This window comes from Pongo pygmaeus, chromosome 22 (genome assembly GCF_028885625.2).
Source record: "Pongo pygmaeus isolate AG05252 chromosome 22, NHGRI_mPonPyg2-v2.0_pri, whole genome shotgun sequence".
Lineage (NCBI taxonomy): Eukaryota > Metazoa > Chordata > Mammalia > Primates > Hominidae > Pongo > Pongo pygmaeus.
The window spans coordinates 21,578,020-21,602,131 of record NC_072395.2 but is presented as its reverse complement, the minus strand read 5'-3'; the positions used below and the strand labels follow the sequence as shown (position 1 = coordinate 21,602,131).

Sequence of the window (24,112 nt, the reverse complement as noted above, 5' to 3'; positions counted from 1 at the left end):
TCCTTTAAAAAGATTGTTGCTTGGCCAGGCATAGAGGCTCACACCGGTAATCCCTGCATTTTGGGAGGCCAAGGATCACCTGAGGTCAGGAGTTCAAGACCAGCCTGGCCAAAATGATGAAACCCCATCTCTAATAAAAATACAAAAAAACTAGCCGGGCATGGTGGTAGTACCTGTAATTTCAGCTACTTGGGAGACTGAGGCAGAAGAATGGCTTGAACCTTGGAGGCAGAGGTTGCAGTGAGCCGAGACTGCACCACTGCACTCCAGCCTGGGCAATAAGAGTGAAACTACAAAAAAAAATAAATAAATAAAATAAAAGAAAAGAAAAGAAAAGAAAAGGAAAAAAAGATTGCTGCTTATTGAGAATTCACCTAGCTACCCAGAAGCTTAGATGGAGATGTACTTGGAAATTAATGTTATTTTCATGGTTGCTAATACAATATTTACCTTCAGCCTGTGGATCAAGGAGTGGTTTTGACTTTCAAGTGTTTTCATTAATTAATAAATGCATTTTGTAAAGGTATAGCTCTCATAGATAGTGATTTCTTTGATGAATCTGGATAAACTGAATTGAAAACCTTTTGGAAAGGATTCACCATTAATCCTTTCATGATATTTGAACCTCCTCCCGTGAATCACAAATGTCCTTAATAGCAATCCTTAAATGCCATTAAGGACATTTGTGATTGATGGGAGGAGGATGAAATATTAACATTAACAGGACTTTGGAAGAAGTTGATTCCAGCCCTCATGGGTGACTTTGAGGGCTCAGGATGTCAGTGGAGGAAGTCCCTGCAGATGTGGTAGAAATTGCAAGACAACTAGAATTAGAATTAGAGCCTTAAGGTGAGATGAAATTGCTGTAAACTCATGATGAACCTTGAACAAATAGGGAGTTGCTTCTTATGGACGAGCAAAGAAAATATTTTCTTGAGATGGAATATAATCCAGGTGGAGATGCTACAAACATTGTTGAAATGACAACAAAGGATTTAGAATATTCCATAAACCTAGTTGATAAAGCAGCAGCAGGGTTTGAGAGGGTTTACTTCAATTTTGAAAGACGTTCTACTGTTGATAAAATGCTGTCAAACAGCATCACATGCTACAAGGAATCCTTTTGTGAAAGGAACAAACTTCATTGTTTTAAGAAATTGACAAAGCCACCCAACCTTCAGCAGCTCCCACACTGATTAGCCAGCAGTCATCAATATAGAGGCAAGATCCTCACCAGCAAAAAGGTTATGACTTGGTAAGGCTTAGATATTCATTAGCATTTTTTAGCACTGACGAATTTTAATTTAAGGTATGTACACAGTTTTTTAGACATGCTATTAATTACTAATTAATAATTATTAAATAATCATTAGACTACCATATAGTTTAAGCATAACTTTTATAAGCACTGGGAAACAAAATGTTTATGCAACTAACTTGATTGTAACATTTGCCTTATTGCAGTGGTCTGGAACCAAACCCACACTATCTCTGAGGTGTGCTTGTAGGTTTTTGGTTGTAACATTTGCCTTATTGCAGTGGTCTGGAACCAAACCCACACTAACTCTGAGATGTGCTTGTAGGTTTTTGGTTGTAACATTTGCCTTATTGCAGTTGTCTGGAACCAAACCCACAATATCTCTGAGTATGCTTGTAGGTTTTTCGTTGTTCTTTGTTTTGAGATGGGGTTTTGCTGTGTCACCCAGGCCAGAGGGCAGTGGCATGATCATAGCTCACTGCAGTCTCAAACTGCTGGGTCGAGTGATTTTTCTACCACAGCCTCCTGAGTAGCTGGGACTACAGGCATGCAGCACTATGCCTGGCTATTATTTTAATACTTTTTTTGTAGAGACGGGATCTCACTATGTTGCCCAGCTGGTCTTGAACTCCGGGGCTCAAGCAATCCAGCCACTTCGGCCTCCCAAAATGCAGCCATTACAGGCTTGAGCCACTGCACCCAGCTTGTCTGCAGTTCTTAAAACAAAAACGGCCAGGTGCGGTGTCTGACGCCTGTAATCCCAGCTCTTTGCGAGGCCAAGGCAGGTGGATCACAAGGTCAGGAGTTTGAGACCAGACTGGCTAAGATGGTGAACCCACTCTCTACTAAAAATACAAAAATTAGCCAGGTGCAGTGGTGGGCACCTGTAGTCCCAACTACTCGGGAGGCTGAGGCAGAAGAATCGCATGAATCCAGGAGGCGAAGGTTGCAGTAAGCCGAGATCGTGCCACTGCATTCCTGCCTTGCAACAGAGCAAGACTCCATCAAAAAAAAAAAAGTAATTTAAAAGATTAAAAGTTAAGATAGATTTTTACAAATGTATATATCTACCATTACAGTATCATACAGAATGGTTTTACTGCCGTGAAGGTTCTCTGTGCTGTGTGTATCCATCTCTTCCTTCCCTTTGGTCCATGGCAACCACTGATCTTTCTACTGTTCCCATAGTTTCACCGTTTCCAGAACGTCACATAATTAGAATCGAACAGTATGTAGACTTTGGATTGGCTTCTTTTAGCAACATGCATTTAAGTTTCCTCCATATTTTTTTGTGGCTTCATAGATCATCTCCTGTTAGCAGTGAATAATATCCCATTGCCAATGTACTTTTGTCAAGACTCAGAAAGTACAATGTGAAGAGTAAACATGAATGTGCACTGTAAGTTTTGAGTGATAATGAAGGGTCAATGTAGGTTCTTGGTTTTCACAGGTGTGATCCTGTAAGGCAGGAAGCTGTAGAGGGGAGGCTGTGTGTGGGGAAAGAGACATATGAGAAGTCTGTACTCTCTGTTCCGTTTAGCTGTGAACCTGCACTCCTCTAAGAAATAAAATTAGTTAAAATTAAAAGCAAAAAATTAGAAAAATTAAAACCTTACAATGTGTCATATAGTTTTCAAATCACAAGACAGAAAAAGACATAATAAAAGAAACTATAGAAAACAACAAGGATAGGAATAAAACATCAGTGATAGAAGGCAGAAGACAGAAAAGTGGAGCCAAACACATTAATTTATTTTAATCATTAGTTATGCTCATTTATACTAATTTATATTGATTTAACATATTAATTTTGACTAAATGGCATTAAAGGAGGTTTGAGGAATTTGCATGTCACATTCTGGATGAGAGCACTCAATAATATTAACTCTTTAGTTTGCTGTAAATAATTTAAAAATATGCTCAAATTCCAATAAAAATTCCAAGAAAAATATTTTCGAAAAAGAAAATGTGATTTTAAATCCACATATTGAACACACACGAGAGCCAATTTTATAAAATTTACTATAAGATATTTAAGATTGTTATTACTATTCAAAATTAAACAAATTTGAAATGGCACAAAAATAAACACATTAATGAAAGAGAATCAAAAACACAGAAATTGAGTGTAGTTTTATCTAGTAATGGTAATATTTTAAACCCACAAAACAGAGTGATTTTTCCATTTATGGTATTAAAATATTAGGTAATGGTTTGAGAATATAAAATGATAGAATTGAATCATGGTCCTACACCTTACATAAAATTCCAATATTAAATGTAAAAAAAAGAGGAGAGGGAGAAAAGAAAATAAAATTAGATGTGTGTGTGCTTTATGACCTTGAGAATGAATGAATATCTTCTAAAATCAAAATTGCAAACAGAAACCATATAAAAAGGAATAAACCTAACGTACCTAGAATGTAAATTCTTACACATTTCAACACCAGGTAAATAGCACAAAACAAACTGGGGACATTTTAACAATTATGTTACATGAAAGTTAAAATCCTTATGACATATACAATGTATAAAACAGTATTATTACCACTATTATTAATACTATTATGATTACCTGGTCTTCCCAAGCACCAGTCTTCTTCTGGTTCCCTGTAGTGAAACAGAGCCCTCCCTCTCTGGCCACAGTGAGGGATCCAGCAGGAACCCTGCCTAAGCCCTCAGAGGGTGTGAGCCAAGCCAGGACATCACATTCCCCCCTGCAATGACGCAGATACCCACTCACGACAGAGATTTCGTCCCTCTCTGGAAAAGTTGTGTAACAATTATTGCAGAAAATTGTTTCTTATGTTCCCAGACACATGGAGAAAGCTGGTCTGGAAGACTGATGTCCACATGCTAACAGAAGCAGTCACTCATAACACACACACTGCACACACCACACCATGAGCACACACACACACCCCCCACACACAGGCACCACACAAACAGCACACACACCATGTGCACACGTCAAGGGGTGTCCTGCCCCTTCACACTTGTGGGCGTTTCTCGTCGAGTGGAACAAGAGACTTGAGAAAAGAAAGAGACACAGAGACAAAGTATAGAGAAAGAAAAGTGGGCCCAGGGGAACGGCGCTCAGCATACGGAGGACCCACGCTGGCACCAGTCCCTCAGTTCCCTTAGTATTTATTGATCATTATCGGGCGTTTCTCAGAGAGGGGGATGTGGCAGGACAATAGGGTAATAGTGGAGAGAAGGTCAGCAGGAAAACATATGAACAAATGTCTCTGCATCATAAATAAAGAAAAAAGTGCTGTGCTTTTGATGTTCATATACATAAACATCTCAATGACTTAAAGAGCAGTATTGTTGTCAGCATGTCCCACCTCCAGGCCTAAGGCAGTTTTCCCCATCTCAGTAGATGGAATATACAATTGGGCTTTAACATCTGACATTCCATTGCCCAGGGACGAGCAGGAGACAGATGCCTTCCTCTTATCTCAACTGCAAAGAGGCCTTCCTCTTTTACTAATCCTCCCCAGCACAGACCCTTTATCGGTGTCAGGCTGGGGGTCGGTCAGGTCTTTCCCTTCCCACGAGGCCATATTTCAGACTATCACATGGGAAGAAACCTTGGTCAATACCTGGCTTTCCTAGGCAGAGGTCCCTGTGGCCTTCCGCAGTGTTTTGTGTCTCTGGGTACTTGAGAGTAGGCGGTGGTGATGGCTCTTAACAAGCATGCTGCCTTCAAGCATTTGTTTAACAAAGCACATCCTGCACAGCCCTTAATCCATTTAACCTTGACTTGACACAGCACATGTCTCAGGGAGCACAGGGTTGAGGGTACGGTTACAGATTAACAGCTTCTCAAGGCAGAAGAATTTTTCTTAGTACAGAACAAAATTGAGTCTCTTATGTCTACTTCTTTCTACATAGACACAGAAACAGTCTGATCTCTTTCTTTTCCCCACACACGCATACACACCCCACACACAGACACCACACACACTGCATACACACCCCAGACACCACACACTATGCACACACCACACCATGTGCACACGCACACACACCCGACACCACACACACTGCACACACACCACACACACTGCACACACCATGTGCACCTGCACACACCAGACATCACAAACGCTGCACACACACCATGTGCACATGCACACCCCACACACACACCACGCCCACTCCACACACACCATGTGCACATGCACACACTCCAGACACCACACTACACACACCACACCATGTGCACACACACCCCAGACACCACACTGCACACACACCATGTGCACACACACACACCACACACAGACACCACACACACTACACATAGCCATCTGCACATGCACACACCCCAGACACCACACACTTTGCACACACCACACCCTGTGCACACGCACACACACTCGACACCACACACACTGCACACACACCATGTGCACAGGCACACACACACCCCACATTGCACACACACCTCACCCACTGCACACACCATGTGCACATGCACACCCCAGACACCACACACCACGCACACACCACACCATGTGCACACGCACACACACCCGACACCACACACACTGCACACACACCATGTGCACATGTACACACACACCCCACACTGCACACACACCACACCCACTGCACACACCATGTGCACCTGCACACACCAGACATCACAAACTCTGCACACACACCATGTGCACATGCACACCCCACAAACACACCACGCCCACTCCACACACACCATGTGCACATGCACACATCCCAGACACCACACTACACACACCACACCATGTGCACACACACCCCAGACACCACACTGCACACACATCATGTGCACACACACACACACACACCACACAGACACCACACACACTACACATAGCCATCTGCACATGCACACACCCCAGACACCACACACTTTGCACACACCACACCATGTGCACACGCACACACACCCGACACCACACACACTGCACACTCACCATGTGCACATGCACACACACACCCCACACTGCACACACACCTCACCCACTGCACACACCATGTGCACATGCACACACCAGACACCACACACGCTGCACACACACCATGTGCACATGCACACCCCACACACACACCACACCCACTCCACACACCATGGGCACATGCACACACCCCAGACACCACACTACACACACCACACCATGTGCACACACACACCCCAGACACCACACTGCACACTGCACACACACCATGTGCACACAATCACACACAGACACCACACACACTACACATAACCATCTGCACATGCACACACCCCAGACACCACACACACTGCACACACCACGCCATGTGTGCAGGCACACACTCCATACAGACACCACACACAATGCACATACACACACCACACAGACACCACACCTACTGCGCACACCACACCCACTTTACACACCACACCATGTGCACACACATGCAACCCAGACACCATACACACTGCACATACACCATGACACACATCACACAGACACCACACACTGCATACATACAATATGCACAAACACACCACACACTGCACACACATGTGCACATGCACACACCACAGACACCACACTGCACACACACCATGTGCACGCATACACACCCCAGACACCACACTGCACACACACACCATGTGCATATGCACACAACCCACAGACACCACGCACTGCACACACACCATGTGCACACACACCCCACACACAGACACCACAAAATGCACACACACCCCACCACAGTGCACATGCCACACCATGTGTACATGCACATACCACATACACACCACACACACTGTGTACACAAGCACACATGCCCCACACATGCACCACACAGACACCACACACACTACACACAGCACACCATGCATACACTCACACACACCCCCACACACCACACACACTGCACACACCACGCGCACATGCACACACACCACACACACTGCACACAGACCAGGTGCACACGCGCACACCCCTGATACACCACACACACCACATCATGTGCACATACACACCCCAGACACCACACACACACTGCACACACACCATGTGAAAATGCACACATCCCCATACCACACACTGCACAATGTGCACACAAGCATACACTGCACACACTACACCACACGAATCTACTACACCACAACGTACACATACAGCACCACACACACCCCATACTCCCCACACACATCAAACACACACCCCACACATACACCCCACACACTGCACACGTATATATAGCACCACAGACCCAGAGCACACACATCACATACACACACCACACACACTGTGCACACACACCACACATTCTACACTCATCACACATCAAACACTGCACACAGTGCACACAAACCCAGCACCATACACACACACATCACATACTCCACACATTGCACCGACACATATCACACGCACACCACACCACACATAGTACACACACACACCACACACATACACCACAAACACAGCACATATACACACCATGCACCACCCACAAACTACACACAGTATGCACGCATAACACCCATAATACACACCACACACACATACACATACCCCATGAACCTACTACACACACAGACCAAACACACACACCATACATACACATCACACACATACTCCTGCGCACACCTCACAGCATACATACAATCCTAACTTTTATAAATTAATTTGGCTTTTAAGGGGCCTGGATAGTAAAGTATCTTATTGGCGTTTGAATGAACCAAGAAAATGCGTATAAATACACATGTGTAACTATAAGGGCAAAAGTAGTACTTTTGAAATCACAACATTAGATTAAACCATGTAAATTTTTTATTGTTTTTAAAAAATCAAGTCTTTCTCATCTTAATAGAAACTACCAGAGTAAATAAGCTTCTTCCCGAGGTCAAAAGACTTTCTGGAAAAGCTTCTCCTTGATGAAATTGCACTTAAAACATCAATTCCATCGTGAAGAATTTAAGATGTTCTTGGTCCTTTTCCTGTTATGTGGAGTCGTCAATTCAAATTTTAAAAGTGACTTTGAGATGTTTTTCATCTATTATTTTAAAAATGTTGATGGCGTCTTTAATTCTGCCTTCAACAGAGATCGACATACCTCTGATTATGATGTAAAATTGAACACGTTACTCTGATAGGCTTTCTTTTCTGCAGCGCAGCTACCATCATTATTAATAAGGACTGAATGCTTTTACTCCATGCACAATCTGTATTCCCTGCTTTATAAAGAATAGAAATCTAATTCTCACTATGAAGGCAGATAAAAGTAATCCGTTCAACCTATAGAAGAATCATTTACCAAAGCACTCAGACTTTAAATAGCATTTATCAAATGTGTCTATATTTCTATGCAGATTCATAGAAAGAACATGTAGTTTAAATCATTGCACATTTTATGCTTTTAATGAGTTGTGATGGTCATTAGTATTTTTATCACATTTCCACAAAGGTAGGCTAATTACTGTTATTATTTTCAGCTAGAAATATAAAATGAATTTTCTATTTTTGAAGACTTTAAGACATAATACGTGGAATATAATATCTGTGTATAATATCTTTGGAAAGCATGAAAGTAATATTCAAACAGTGTGCATTTTTTCCAGAATGAAAATTTCCTCTACAATAACATTCATCTTTTTTTCCTGATGGGCACACAAAAGTCAACATTTCTAACATTGTTGGACGTTATTTACATTAAACTTGCCTCATCTTCAGGTGCTGTAGAAACTGGACTAGAGGCCACAAGGTACACAATACACACATACACACACACACACACAAAGCTTGTATTATTATACTTACCTAAGTGTCTAAAGAGGTGGATAAATAGATTCCTCCAGAACAAGGATTTTTATGGGGCCTATTGGAAAGTATGACTGCAGTTTGAGTGAGATGCCTGTAAGAGATTCAATTTGGCCACTAATAGGGTATCCCATTTTAAAAATACTGACAGAAGGCTCATGAGATAGAAATTTTCACCTAGATCTATTGGAAATATGCCACTAGATTCTGTAGTAAAAACACTGGTGCAGTAACTGTAAAACATATCTGCTATCTAAACCTTTGTTTATTTTTTACCTGAAATCCTTATGGGGGTGATTGTATATGTCAATTTGAATCTTCCCATCAACAAGATAAATAAATACATAAATAAATAGTCGGCCTGCCTGGATAAATTAGTTCACCTTTTCTATATTTTGAGGGCAGTGCTTCTCCTCCTTTGACAGCCACAAGATTCACCTGGGGATCCTTTATAATGCAAAACCATAGACCACACTTTGACTAGCTTGGGTAAGGGACCAGAGCATTGAAATTAGTGTGTAGGTGACTGTGCTAAGATTGTACTGCTCATTTGGGCACTGGCTCACCACATAAACAAAGCTTAGGATTTCTGGTCCTTGCTGGAAAAGAAATAAAAATACATAGGATGTGACTGTGAATATGGAAGATCTGTTGTGTTCTGGACATTGTGCTAGACAACAGAGATAAGAAGTCAAATAATCCCTTGTCTCTAGCTGAAAAGAATTTCCTACACACTGGCTTCTGTGGTCTTTGAAACTAGATTCATTTTCAGATTTGATTATTATATTTATGATTTGATGTTTTCACTGAATCCCATGATATAAGTTTTCTAGAACCTTCTAGAATAATTGACTTTGCTCTTAGAATTATGAAGCCACTGGGGCACATAAGTAATTCATTTATGTTTCTATTTAACCAGACAGGAACAACTTGAACTACTTTTCTAGCCACTTTCGTTTAGAGCTGCTTTTGCTTGTTATTTTTGTTTGTTTGTTTTTGAGACGGGTCTCACTCTGTCACCTAGGCTGGAATGCAGTGGCGCGATCAGAGCTCACTGCAGCCTCTACCTTCTGGGCTCAAGCAATCCTCTCACCTCAGCCTCCTGAAATGCTGGGACCACAGGCTCATACCACCATACTCAGCTAATTATTTTTTTTTTGTAGAGACGGTTTTTCCATGTTTCCTAGACTTGTCTCCAACTCTTGAACTTAAGCAATCTGCCTGCCTCAGCCTCCTAAAGTGTAGAGCTGTGTTTTCAATCTTTTTCGAGCTTTTTTACAATCCAGTTTTGAATTGGTAAGTTTGGATTCATTCTGACATTTACAGATTTAACATCCTACTTCACAAGATGCTCATAGCCTTAATCCATTACAGCCGCTGCCTCATCCATCTCTGCTCATAGCCTTGATCCATTACAGTAGCCACCTCGTCCATCTCTGCTCATAGCCTAAATAGAAGCCAGAGGGAAGAAATGGAAGCCAACGTGAGTCCAGAACAAACATTTTATAAGAGTGTAAGAAATTTAAAAACGGCAAAGTATATCATGAAGTTTGTAATAGACGTGCATGGCTAAAATTTATTCTTAATCAATATAGTCTATAAATTGGGAGAAAATATTAAACACATGAAAAGTAAGGAACTTGGGCTGGGTGTGGTGGCTCATGCCTGTAATCCCAGCACTTTGGGAGGCTTGCGGATCACAAGGTCAGGAGATCAAGACCATCCTGGCTAACATGGTGAAACCTCGTCTCTACTAAAAATACAAAAAAATTAGCCAGGTGTGGTGGTGGGTGCCTGTAGTCCCAGCTACACGGAAGGCTGAGGCAGGAGAATGACTTGAACCCGGGAGGCGGAGCTTGCAGGGAACAGAGATCGCACCACTGCACTCCAGCCTGGGGACAGAGCGAGACTCCGTCGCAAAAAAAAAAAAAAGAAAGAAAAGTAAGGAACTTTCATCATTAATATATAACTAATATGACAAGAATGTGGTTTATGTTTTTATCTTTGCAAGATTTAGGAACATTTAGTGGAAGGAGGCAGAATTTATAATTATGGGGAGCGTGTATGATACTGGAAGGAGCCTTTTGACAAGGGGAAAATGGCATCACAAGATATGCTATGGTCATACCTATGTGGGAGCACAGCTAGCCATGGTCTCTCCCGTCAAACCCACTGGGCAGTGTTCAGTTACCAACATTGAGATAGAGCTCACCCACCCACGACAGAAGAGAAAATATACAATGCAGTCAGAAGCCACTGTGTAGGAAGCTCCTTTCAGAAAGAGGAAAGGGATATTTGACTTTTTATCCCTAGTGTCTAGTACAATGTCGAGAACACAACAGACATTCCATATGCACAGTCACATCCTATGTATCTGCATTTCTTTTCCAGCAGGGACTGGAGGTCCTAAGCTTCGTTAATATGGTGAGCCAGTGCCCATATGAACAGTAGGATCTTAGCACTGTCACCTGGACATCCATTTAAATGCTCTTGTCTTAGCTAGTCAAAGTGTGGTCTATGAGTTTGCATTTTAATAAGATTCCAGGGTGAATCTTGTGCATGTTACAGGGAAGCACTCTCCTGCCTCATATGTCACAGGCTCTCATAGTCACCATCCTCACGGGAATCTTGCACACGTTACAGGGAAGCACTGTCCAATATCATATGTGACAGGCTTTCACAGTCACCATCATCATGGGAATCTTGGGCATGTTAAAGGGAAGCACTGTCCTAAATCTTATGGGACAGGCTCTCATAGTCACCATCATCACGGGACTCTTGCGCATGTTACAGGGAAGCACTGTTTTACATCATATGTGACAGGCTTTCAGTCACCGTCATCACGGGAATCTTGCGCATGTTACAGGGAAGCACTATTCTACATAATATGTGACAGGCTCTCATAGTCACCACCATCACGGGAATTTTGTGCATGTTAAAGAAAGCACTGTCCTACATAGTACCTGACAGGTTTTCATAGTCACCATCATCACAGGAATCCTCTGCATGTTACAGGGAAGCACTGTCCTACATCATATGTGACAGGCTCTCATAGTCATCGTCATCACGGGAATCTTTTGCATGTTACAGGGAAGCACTGTCCTACATCTTATATGACAGGCTGTCACAGTCAGCATCATCACGGGAATCTCGCTCATGTTACAGGGAAGCACGGTCCTACATCGTATGTGACAGGCTCTCATAGTCACCATCACCACGGGAATCTTGCGCATGTTACAGGGAGGCACTCTCCTACCTCGTATGTGACAGGCTCTCATAGTCACCATCATCACGGGAATCTTGTGCATGTTACACGGAAGCACTGTCCTACATCATATGTAACAGGCTCTCATAGTCACCATCATGATGGGAATCTTGTGCATGTTAAAGGGAAGGACTGTCCAACATCATATGTAACAGGCTGTCATAGTCACCATCATCACGGGAATCTTGCACACGTTACAGGGAATCACTGGCATACATCATATGTGACAGGCCCTCATAGTTATCATCATCATGGCAATCTTGTGCATGTTACAGGGAAACACTGTCCTACATCATATGTGACAGGCTCAAATAGTCATCATCATCACGGAAATCTTGTGCATGTTACTGGGAAACACTGACCTACATCATATGTGACAGGCTCTAATAGTCACTATCATCACGGGAATCTTGTGCATGTTAAAGGGAAGCACTGTGCTACATAGTATCCGACAGGCTCTCATAGTCACCATCATCACGGTAATCTTGCACATGTTACAGGGAAGCACTGTCCTACATCATATGTGACAGACTCTCATAGTCACCATCATCACGGGAATCGTGTGTATGTTACAGGGAAGCACTGCCCTACATCGTATCTGAGAGGCTGTCATAGTCACCATCATCATGGGAATCTTGTGCATGTTACAGGGAAGCATTGTCCTACATCATATCTGACAGGCTTTCATAGTCACCATCAGCAGGGGAATGTTGCGCATGTTACAGGAAAGCACTGTCCTACATCATATGTGACAGGCTGTCATAATCACTATCATCACGGGAATCTTGTGCATGTTACAGGAAAGAACTGTCCTTCATCATATCTGACAGGGTCTCATAGTCACCATCATCACGTTACAGGGAAGCACTGGCCTACACAATATGTGACAGTCTCTCATAGTCACCGTCATCACGGGAATCCTGTGTGCGTTACAGGGAAGCACTGTCCTACTTCATATGTGACAGGCTCTCACAGTCACCATCATCACGGGAATCTTGCACACGTTACAGGGAAGCACTGGCATACATCATGTGACAGGCTCTAATAGTCACCATCACCATGGGAAGCTGCATTTAGAGCATTTAACTATATGGGCTCTGAAATCAGATGACTTAGGTTTAGACTTACTTCTGCTTCTTACTAAGCAGAGAACTGTGGGGTGAAAACTTTACGATATCCAGTTTTATCATGTCCAAATTGGAGGCATGGGGAAATTATAGCATTATGCATAGAATGTTGTTTTGAGTATAAAATGAAATAGTACCTAGTAAGCTTCTGCCATACACTGACTGCACAATAAATATTAGTTAATAGTAACTCATTTAATCCTAAGGTCTATAAATTTGTACACAATATTTTTTTATGACTACCCAAATTTTCATAATTAGTCTAGATTTAAAATCAAGGAATGTTCTTACGTGTAGTTGGCAATCAATATGTCATGCCAAAATTATATGTAAGTATTTTATTGTTGGTGGGGATATAAGAAATTTACCATCAAAAGAGAGACGATAATCTATGTTTGCAGACTCCAGAAAGCTGTCTCTCACATAAGAATTTGCAATTTCTGGGGGAAAAGAAAAAGTTGATTGTGCAAATAAAGATTACCATGGAGTCTTCTCTATGGCAACATCAAAAATGAAAGCTGATTCTCATCTTCCTAACAATCTGAAAAGACGAGTGAAACACAACCTACTGAGCATCAAGTTAAAGCAGAGAATTTGAGTGGCACAGGAGGAAATCATGTCACCGCTAGCGAAATCAATATATCCAGTGCTCCTCTGCTCTCCTCCGAGGCTAAAGATGGGTTAAATATCAGTGGCTGACCTCAGGTAATGGAGTGACAAAAAAGCTATAAAAATGCATGCATTACATAATTAAGAGGGTGGGAAGGGGTTTTTTTTAAAAAGGCAATTCCTACTTGGGTTCCTTCCTGTTAACCCCATTGGTGAAGAAGCTAGTCTTTCCCTAGAATTCTGGGAATGGCTGCAGACAAAACAAACACTGAGCAGACGAAATTCCCAGTAATTTACTCGTCACACATACTCAGCCCAGCGGGGGATGACACTGCATTTATGCAGGTATACCCAGGGTTGCACTCTGGAACATAGGGTGTGGTAGGCAGGCTTGGTAGAAATCACAGGGTGGGGTAACCCCTGGTCCCTTCAGGGATGTGCTTGACTAATTCAGAGTTTTGCAGTCTGGTGGGGGTATGAAAGCCATTAGGCTGAGGACATGGTGGGGTGCTGCATGAAATTTTGGGTGTCACAATACAATTGACCCCTGATGCTTTAACATTAGACATTTATTTTCATGATGACTAATATTTTGAGAGGCTGAGAGAAAGCAGCTGAGACATTGTAATAAGTGCTTAGGGACATGAGAGATTAGGAAGGCCACAGTTATGAGTAATGTAATGTGGAAGCCGATGCAAAGCTACTGCCCCCATTTATTTAGCAGGAGGCAGGAAAAGTGATCCGGGATCTCTGGCAGCACAAGCGTGTTCGTAAATATTTGGGTGACTTCATGCATTCCCCATGCATTGGTTTAGAGTTCTGGGGTCTCTGGCAGCACAAGCGTGTTCATAAATATTTGGGTGATGTCATGCACCCCCCATGCATTGGTTTTCATGTCTCCAGTGAGTTGTTGGGCAAGTCTGATATTACTGATCCACAAGCAGCAGGTAGCTTCCTGTATGGAGCTACCTCCACCCCTTGGACAGTCCAGGACTGAATGGTTGTCAAAAATGTGAACTCCTTGATGTCCAGTAAAGGCAACTGAGGGAACTGTGTAGCATTGGTGTAAAAAGTGCACTTTCCTAAGAAGCAGGAACTTAGAGTAATCAAAGCCTGTGGCAACAGTGGAACCCAGCAGGGCATCCACTCGCTGCTTTGTAACTTAAAGAGGAATTCTTTGAGGAGCTCAGTCTATCTCTCAACTAAAGCAGCTGCCTGCAGCCTATAGGGGCAGTGGAAGCCCTATTGGACACTTTCACGAGCCTATCACTGTGTTTTCTGATGAAATGTTGCCTTGTCCACCATCAGTAGTGTCTGGAACTCTGCAGGGGATAAGGAGTGTCCCTGTGAGATCCGTACTGTGTCCTTGAGTAAAAAAAAGGCGTCTGTTACCTTGATTGTATTCTGAGTATCCATGAGGCAAGAAGTTTCTTTAATTCAATGGGGAGTGAAGGTGGACAATTCTTGGCAATTGCAAAAAATTTGTAAACATGTAAAAATGGGAATAATTGTTGGCCCAGCATCAGTGCTGAGATGACCACCTCAACTTTGGCCAGTTGTGCTGAGGCTTGGGTGTCATCCTTTATCAAGGACATCGTAGCTAAGGGAGGGAAGGCAGCAGAATCCCACTGAGCTCCATCACATCAGATGATGGCATCCACTAAGAAGGTGGACGAACTTGACTGCTGGTCATTCAGTCGATCCCAAGGGGCCTCAGAGACAGGTGACTTCCAGCAACACCACCTGAGGATGAAGGAGGCCAGTGTTCCTGCAGATGAGAATGGCAGGAGGTCCAGGTTTGACTCCATCCTGAGGCAAGGAGGTCTCTGCAGCTGTGCCAAGGCTGTGTGGTGCTGCTTCCCAAGGCCTGTTGGCCAAATGGGCATGAAAGCTCGTGGATATGGATGCAAAGCCCTCTGTTTCCAGAGGGTCCAGTATGTGGTCAGCAATCACTTCCCTGGGGCTGTACTGAATAGGGTCAAGAGGGGCAGGTTTGTTTTTTACATCAGAAGCCCATGGACTACTTATGGCCACCATATGCAACCAAGATACTTCAGGAGGCATGGGAAGAGGTTGCTAAAGCATCCACAGTGTGTTCTCTGAGGGAATTCATAGGAGCACCTGTTAATTTAAATTCGGACAGATTCAAGACTTGTTGCAGGAGGCTTCATTCAAGGTGGGTCAGTTTGCGAATGACAGCATCAGTGACATTAAGTAAAATTTGTAAATAAGAAATATGTTGTCACCTGAACCCCAAGTAAAGAATTAAAGGACTGTGCGCAGTCGCTCACACCTGTAATTCCAGAATTTTGGGAGGCTGAGGCAAGAGGATCGCTTCAGCCCAGGAGTTTGAGAACAGCCTGGGTAACATAGTGAGACCTTTCCTCTTCAAAAAAATAAACAAAATTAGCTGAGTGTGGTGGCACACACCTGCAGTCCTAGCTACTTGGAAGGCCGAGATGGGAGAATTGCTTGAGCTCAGGAAGTCGAGGCTGCAGTGAGTTGAAATCGTGCCACTTCATACCAGCCTGGGTGACAGAGCAAGACTGTGCCTCCAAAAAACAAAACACAAATTAAGGAATATTAGGCTTGTATTAACATTGTGGACGCTGAGAGGATGAATAACTATTTTTTGAAAGTGTCAGGAATAGAGCAGCCACATGTTTACCAAGGAATTTTCAGGAATTGAAGCAAAGTGGCAGGGCCTTGCATTACTGTGTTGGGGAAAGGTCCATTCCCTTTGTGTAAGCCTCCTTGTCTCTGAGTGTCCTTAGTGTGTAAAATGAATTTTCTCTGAGAATGATGTCATCAGTATAATGTCACACCTGTGCTCCTGTAGAAAGGTGGCTGCAGTGAGATCTTGTCTGTGAAGATTGCATGCAATGACAAGGCTGCCGAGGCACTCCGTGGGTCACTTGGTCCCTTCAGAGATGAAGGCAGCCTATGACTGGGACTGTTAAAACAAGCACAAAAAGAACATGGTAGTCAAATCTGTAACAACAAAATATTTATCAGTTGCATCTATATATATATATATATAGGTTTATCGTAAGGAATTGGCTCATGTGGTTATGGAGGCTAAGAAGTCCCAGGACCTGCAGTCAGCAAGCTGGAGAACCAGGACTGCCAATGTTGGAGTTCCAGTCCAAGCCTAAAGTCCTGAGAACCAGGAAAGCTGCTGGCATAAGTTACAGTCCACATCTGACTTCAAAGGCGAGAGAAGATCTACGTCACAGCTCTGAAATCATCAAAGACAGTGAATTCTCTCTTCCTCTACCCTTGTGTTTTATTTGGGATTTAATGGATTGGATGAGGCCCACTCACACTGGGGAGGGCAACTACTTTACTAAGTCTACATATTCAAATGTTCGTCTCATCAAGGAACACCCTCACAGACACATCCAGAGTGTTTACCCAAATATCTAGGCAACCAAACTTCGCAAATAAAATTAACCATCATAAGGTGAAAGATGTATACGATCTGAAGAGAAACCAGGGATGCAGGATGGTTAAACATCTGCAAGTCAATAAATGTGATACACCATATAAACAGAATTAAAAACAAAAATCACATGATCATCTCAGTACATGCAGAAAAAGGATTTGACAAAATCCAGCATCCCTTTATGCCTAAAACCCTCAGCAAAATAGACATAGAAAAAGCATTTGACAAAATCTGGAATCCCTTTATGATTAAAGCCCTCAGCAAAATCAGCAGTGAAGGGACATACCTTAAGGTAATAAAAGCCATATATGACAAACACACAGCCAAAAATATATGGAATGGGGAAAAGTTGAAATAATTCGCCCTGAGAACTGGAACAAGACAGTGATGCCAACATTCACCATTTCTATTCAACACAGTACTAGAAGTCCTTGCCAGAGCAATCAGATAAGAGAAATAAAGGGCATCCAAATCGGTAAAGAGGAAGTCGAACTGTCACTCTTTGCTGATGACATGATTGTATACCTAGAAAACCCTAAAGACACATCCCAAAAGCTACTAGAACTGGTAAATGAATTCAGCAAAGTTTCAGGTTACAAAATTAATGTACACAAGTCAGAGGCTCTGCTATACAGTAATAGTGAACAAGCTGAGAATTAAATAAAAAACTCACCCCCTTTTACAATAGCTGCAATAAAAACCTTAGGAATATTATAATTCCTATAATTATAATAGCATATTCCTATAATTGTCAATTGCGTGCAATCTTTGCAGACAAAGTCTTAATTATATCCGGAATACTTAACCAAAGAGACAAAAGACCTCTACAAGGAAAACTACAAAACACTGCTGATACAAATCATAGATACAAACAAATGGAAACATATCCCATGCTCACGGATGGGTAAAATCAATATTGTGAAAATACCATACTGCCAAAAGCAATCTACAAACTCAATGCAATCCCCATTAAAGTACAAACATCAGTCTTCACAGAATTACAAAAATTCACATGGAACTAAAAAAGACATAGAGGGGACATACCTTAAGGTAATAAAAGCCTGGAACCAAAAAAGAGTCTGTATAGCCAAAGAAAGACTAAGCAAAAAGAACAAATCTAGAAGCTGACTTCAAACTATAGTAGAAGGCCATAGTCAATAAAACAGCATGGTACTGGTATAAAAATAGCCATTTAGATCAATGGAACATAATAGAGAACCCAGAAATAAAGCCAAATACTTACAGTAATCTAATCTTCAACAAAACAAACAAAAACATAAAGCAGAGAAAGAATACCCTACTTGGGGAGGAGACAAGATGGCCGAATAGAAAGAGCTCCGGTCTACAGCTCCCAGCATGAGCGACACAGAAGACTGGTGATCTCTGCATTTCCATCTGAAGTACCATGTTCATCTCACTTGGGAGTGCCAGACATTGGGCGTAGGTCAGTGGGTGAGTGCACCGTGCACCAGCCGAAGGGGGGAAAGGCATTGCCTCACTAGGGAAATGCAAGGGGTCAGGGAGTTCCCTTTCCAGGGGTGACAGAGGGCACCTGGAAAATCCGGCCACTCCCACCCGATTACTGGGCTTTTCCGACGGGCTTAGGAAACGGTGCACCAGGAGATTGTGGCCCGCACCTGGATTAGAGGGTCCTAAGCCCACGGAGTCTCGCTGATTGTTAGCACAGCAGTCTGAGATCAAACAGTAAGTCAGCAGCGAGGCTGGGAAGGGGCGCCCGCCATTGCCCAGGCTCGCTTAGGTAAACAAAGCAGCCGGGAAGCTTGAACTTGGTGGAGCCCACCACAGCTCAAGGAGGCCTGCCTGCCTCTATAGGCTCCACCTCTGGGGGCAGGGCACAGACAAACAAAAAGACAGCAGTAACCTCTGCAGACTTTAATGTCCCTGTCTGACAGCTTTGAGGAGAGCAGTGGTTCTCCCAGCACGCAGCTGGAGATCTGAGAAACGGCAGACTGCCTCCTCAAGTGGGTCCCTGACCCCTGACCCCCAAGCAGCCTAACTGGGAGGCACCCCCCAGCAGGGGCAGACTGACACCTCAAACGGCCAGCCAGGTACTCCAACAGACCTGCAGCTGAGGCTCCTGTACGTTAGAAGGAAAACTAACAGAAAGTACATCCACACCAAAAGCCCATCTGTACATCACCATCATCAAAGACCAAAAGTAGATAAAACCACAAAGATGGGGAAAAAACAGGGCAGAAAAACTGGAAACTCTAAAAAGTAGAGTACCTCTCCCCCTCCAAAGGAAAGCAGTTCGTCACCAGCAATGGGACAAAGCTGGATGGAGAATCACTTTGACAAGCTGAGAGAAGAAGGCTTCAGACGATCAAATTACTCCGAGCTACGGGAGGATATTCAAACCAAAGGCAAAGAAGTTGAAAACTTTGAAAAAAATTTAGAAGAATGTATAACTAGAATAACCAATACAGAGAAGTGCTTAAAGGAGCTGATGGAGCTGAAAACCAAGGCTCGAGAACTACGTGATAAATGCAGAAGCCTCAGGAGCTGATGCGATCAAATGGAAGAATGGGTATCAGCCCTGGAAGATGAAATGAATGAAATGAAGCGAGAAGGGAAGTTTGGAGAAAAAGAATAAAAAGAAACGAGCAAAGCCTACAAGAAATGTGGGACTATGTGAAAAGACCAAATCTACGTCTGATTGGTGTACCTGAAAGTGACGGGGAGAATGGAACCAAGCTGGAAAACACTCTGCAGAATATTACCCAGGAGAACTTCCCCAATTTAGCAAGGCTGGCTAACATTCAGATTCAGGAAATACAGAGAACACCACAAAGATACTCCTCGAGAAGAGCAACTCCAAGACACATAATTGTCAGATTCACCAAAGTTGAAATGAAGGAAAAAATGTTAAGGGCAGCCAGAGAGAAAGGTTGGGTTACCATCAAAGGGAAGCCCATCAGACTAACAGCGGGTCTCTCGGCAGAAACCCTACAAGCCAGAAGACAGTGGGGGCCAATATTCAACATTCTTAAGGAAAAGAATTTTCAACCCAGAATTTCATATCCAGCCAAATTAAGCTTCATAAGTGAAGGAGAAATAAAATACTTTACAGACAAGCAAATGGTGAGAGATTTTGTCACCACCAGGCCTGCCTTAAAAGAGCTCCTGAAGGAAGTGCTAAATATGGAAAGGCACAACCGGTACCAGCCACTGCAAAATCATGCCAAAATGTAAAGACCATCGAGACTAGGAAGAGACTGCATCAACTAACGAGCAAAATAACCAGCTAACATCATAATGACAGGATCAAATTCACACAAAACAGTATTAACTTTAAATGTAAATGGACTAAATGCTCCAATTAAAAGACACAGACTGGCAAATTGGATAAAGACTCAAGACCCATCAGTGTGCTGTATTCAGGAAACCCATCTCACGTGCAGAGACACACATAGGCTGAAAATAAAAGGATGGAGGAAGATCTACCAAGCAAATGGAAAACAAAAAAGGCAGGGGTTGCAATCCTAGTCTCTGATAAAGCAGACTTTAAACCAATGAAGATCAAAAGAGACAAAGAAGGCCATTACATTACGGTAAAGGGATTAATTCAACAAGAAGAGCTAACTGTCCTAAATATATATGCACCCAATACAGGAGCACACAGATTCATAAAGCAAGTCCTGAGTGACCTACAAAGAGACTTAGACTCCCACACATTAATAATGGGAGACTTTAACACCCCACTGTCAACATTAGACAGATCAACGAGACAGAAAGTCAACAAGGATACCCAGGAATTGAACACAGCTCTGCACCAAGCGGACCTAATAGACATCCACAGAACTCTCCACCCCAAATCAACAGAATATATATTTTTTTCAGCACCACACCACAACTTTTCCAAAATTGACTACCATACTTGGAAGTAAAGCTCTCCTCAGCAAATGTAAAAGAACAGAAATTATAACAAACTATCTCTCAGATCACAGTGCAATCAAGCTAGAACTCAGGATTAAGAATCTCACTCAAAACTGCTCAACTACGTGGAAACTGAAAAACCTGCTCCTGAATGACTACTGGGTACATAACGAAATGAAGGCAGAAATAAAGATCTTCTTTGAAACCAATGAGAACTAAGACACAACATACCAGAATCTCTGGGACACATTCAAAGCAGTGTGTAGAGGGAAATTTATAGCACTAAATGCTCATAAGAGAAAGCCAGAAAGATCCAAAATTGACACCCTAACATCACAATTAAAAGAAGTAGAAAAGCAAGAGCAAACACATTCAAAAGCTAGCAGAAGGCAAGAAATAACTAAAATCAGAGCAGAACTGAAGGAAATAGAGACACAAAAAACCCTTCAAAAAATTAATGAATCCAGGAGCTGGTTTTTTGAAAGGATCAACAAAATTGATAGACTGCTAGCAAGATTAATAAAGAATAAAAGAGAGAAGAATCAAATAGATGCAATAAAAAATCATAAAGAGGATATCACCACCGATCCCACAGAAATACGAACTACCATGAGAGAATCTTACAAACAACTCTACGCAAATAAACGAGAAAATCTAGAAGAAATGGATGAATTCCTCAACACATACACCCTCCCAAGACTAAACCAGGAAGAATTTGAATCTCTGAATAGACCAATAACAGGAGCTGAAATTGTGGCGATAATCAACAGCTTACCAACTAAAAAAAGTCCAGGACCAGATGGATTCACAGCCGGATTCTACCAGAGGTACAAGGAGGAACTGGTACCATTCCTTCTGAAACTATTCCAATCAACAGAAAAAGAGGGAATCCTCCCTAACTCATTTTATGAGGCCAGCATCATCCTGATACCAAAGCCTGGCAGAGACACAACAAAAAAAGAGAATTTTAGACCAATATCCTTGATGAACATTGATGAAAAAATCCTCAATGAAATACTGGCAAACAGAATCCAACAGCACAACAAAAAGCTTATCCACCATGATCAAGTGGGTTTCATCCCTGAGATGCAAGGCTGGTTCAATATATGGAAATCAATAAATGTAATCTAGCTTATAAACAGAACCAAAGACAAAAACCACTTGATTATCTCAATAGATGCAGAAAAGGCCTTTGACAAAATTCAACCACCCTTCATGCTAAAAACTTTCAATAAATTAGGTATTGATGGGACGTATCTCAAAATAATAAGAGCTATCTATTACAAACCCACAGCCAATATCATAATGAATGGGTAAAAACTGGAAGCATTCTCTTTGAAAACTGGCACAAGACAGGGATGCCCTCTTCCACCACTTCTATTCAACATAGTGTTGGAAGTTCTGGCCAGGGCAATTAGGCAGGAGAAGGAAATAAAGAGTATTCAATTAAAAAAATAGGAAGTCAAATTGTCCCTGTTTGCAGATGACATGATTGTGTATCTAGAAAACCCCATCTTCTCAGCCCAAAATCTCCTTAAGCTGATAAGCAACTTCAGCAAAGTCTCAGGATACAAAATCAATGTACAAAAATCACAAGCATTCTTATACACCAATAACAGACAAACAGAGAGCCAAATCATGAGTGAACTCCCATTCACAATTGCTTCAAAGAGAATAAAATACCTAGGAATCCAACTTACAAGGGATGTGAAGGATCTCTTCAAGGAGAACTACAAACCACTGCTCAAGGAAATAAAAGAGGATACAAACAAATGGCAGAACATTCCATGCTCATGGGTACGAAGAATCAATATCGTGAAAATGGCCATACTTCCCAAGGTAATTTAAGATTCAATGCCATCCCCATCAAGCTACCAATGACTTTCTTCGCAGAATTGGAAAAAACTACTTTAAAGTTCATATGGAACCAAAAAAGAGCCCGCATCACAAAGTCAATCTTAAGCCAAAAGAAAAAAGTTGGAGGCATCACACTATCTGACTTCAAACTATACTACAAGGCTACAGTAACCAAAACAGCATGGTACTGGTACCAAAACAGAGATATAGAACAATGGAACAGAACAGAGCCGTCAGATATAATGCCACATATCTACAACTATCTAATGTTTGAAAAACCTGAGAAAAACCAGAAGTGGGGAAAGGATTCCCTATTTAATAAATGGTGCTGGGAAAACTGGCTAGTCATATGGAGAAAGCTGAAACTGGATCCCTTCCTTACACCTTATACAAAAATCAATTCAAGATGGATTAAAGACTTAACCGTTAGACCTAAAACCATAAAAACCCTAGAAGAAAACCTAGGCATTACCATTCAGGACATAGGCATGGGCAAGGACTTCATATCTAAAACACCAAAAGCAATGACAACAAAAGAGAAAAGTTACAAATGAGATCTAATTAAACTAAAGAGCTTCTACACAGCAAAAGAAACTACCAGCAGAGTGCATAGGAAACCTACAGAATGGGGGGAAAATTTTCCAATCTACTCAGCTGACAAAAGGCTAATATCCAGAATCTACAATGAACTCAAACAAATTGACAAGAAAAACCCAAACAACCCCATTAAAAAGTGGGTGAAGGACATGAACAGACACTTCTCAAAAGAAGTTTTTTTTGATGGGGTTGTTTGTCTTTTTCTTGTACATTTGTTTGAGTTAATTGTAGATTCTGGATATTAGCCCTTTGTCAGATGAGTAGGTT

At 42.2% G+C, this 24,112-nt stretch overlaps 1 pseudogene; it reads right to left on the bottom strand.

Moving 5' to 3' along the window:
* Positions 1-10,375: 10,375 nt before the first annotated feature.
* Positions 10,376-24,112, bottom strand: part of LOC129027757 (protein FRG1-like) — a 32,508-nt pseudogene continuing 18,771 nt past the window's right edge.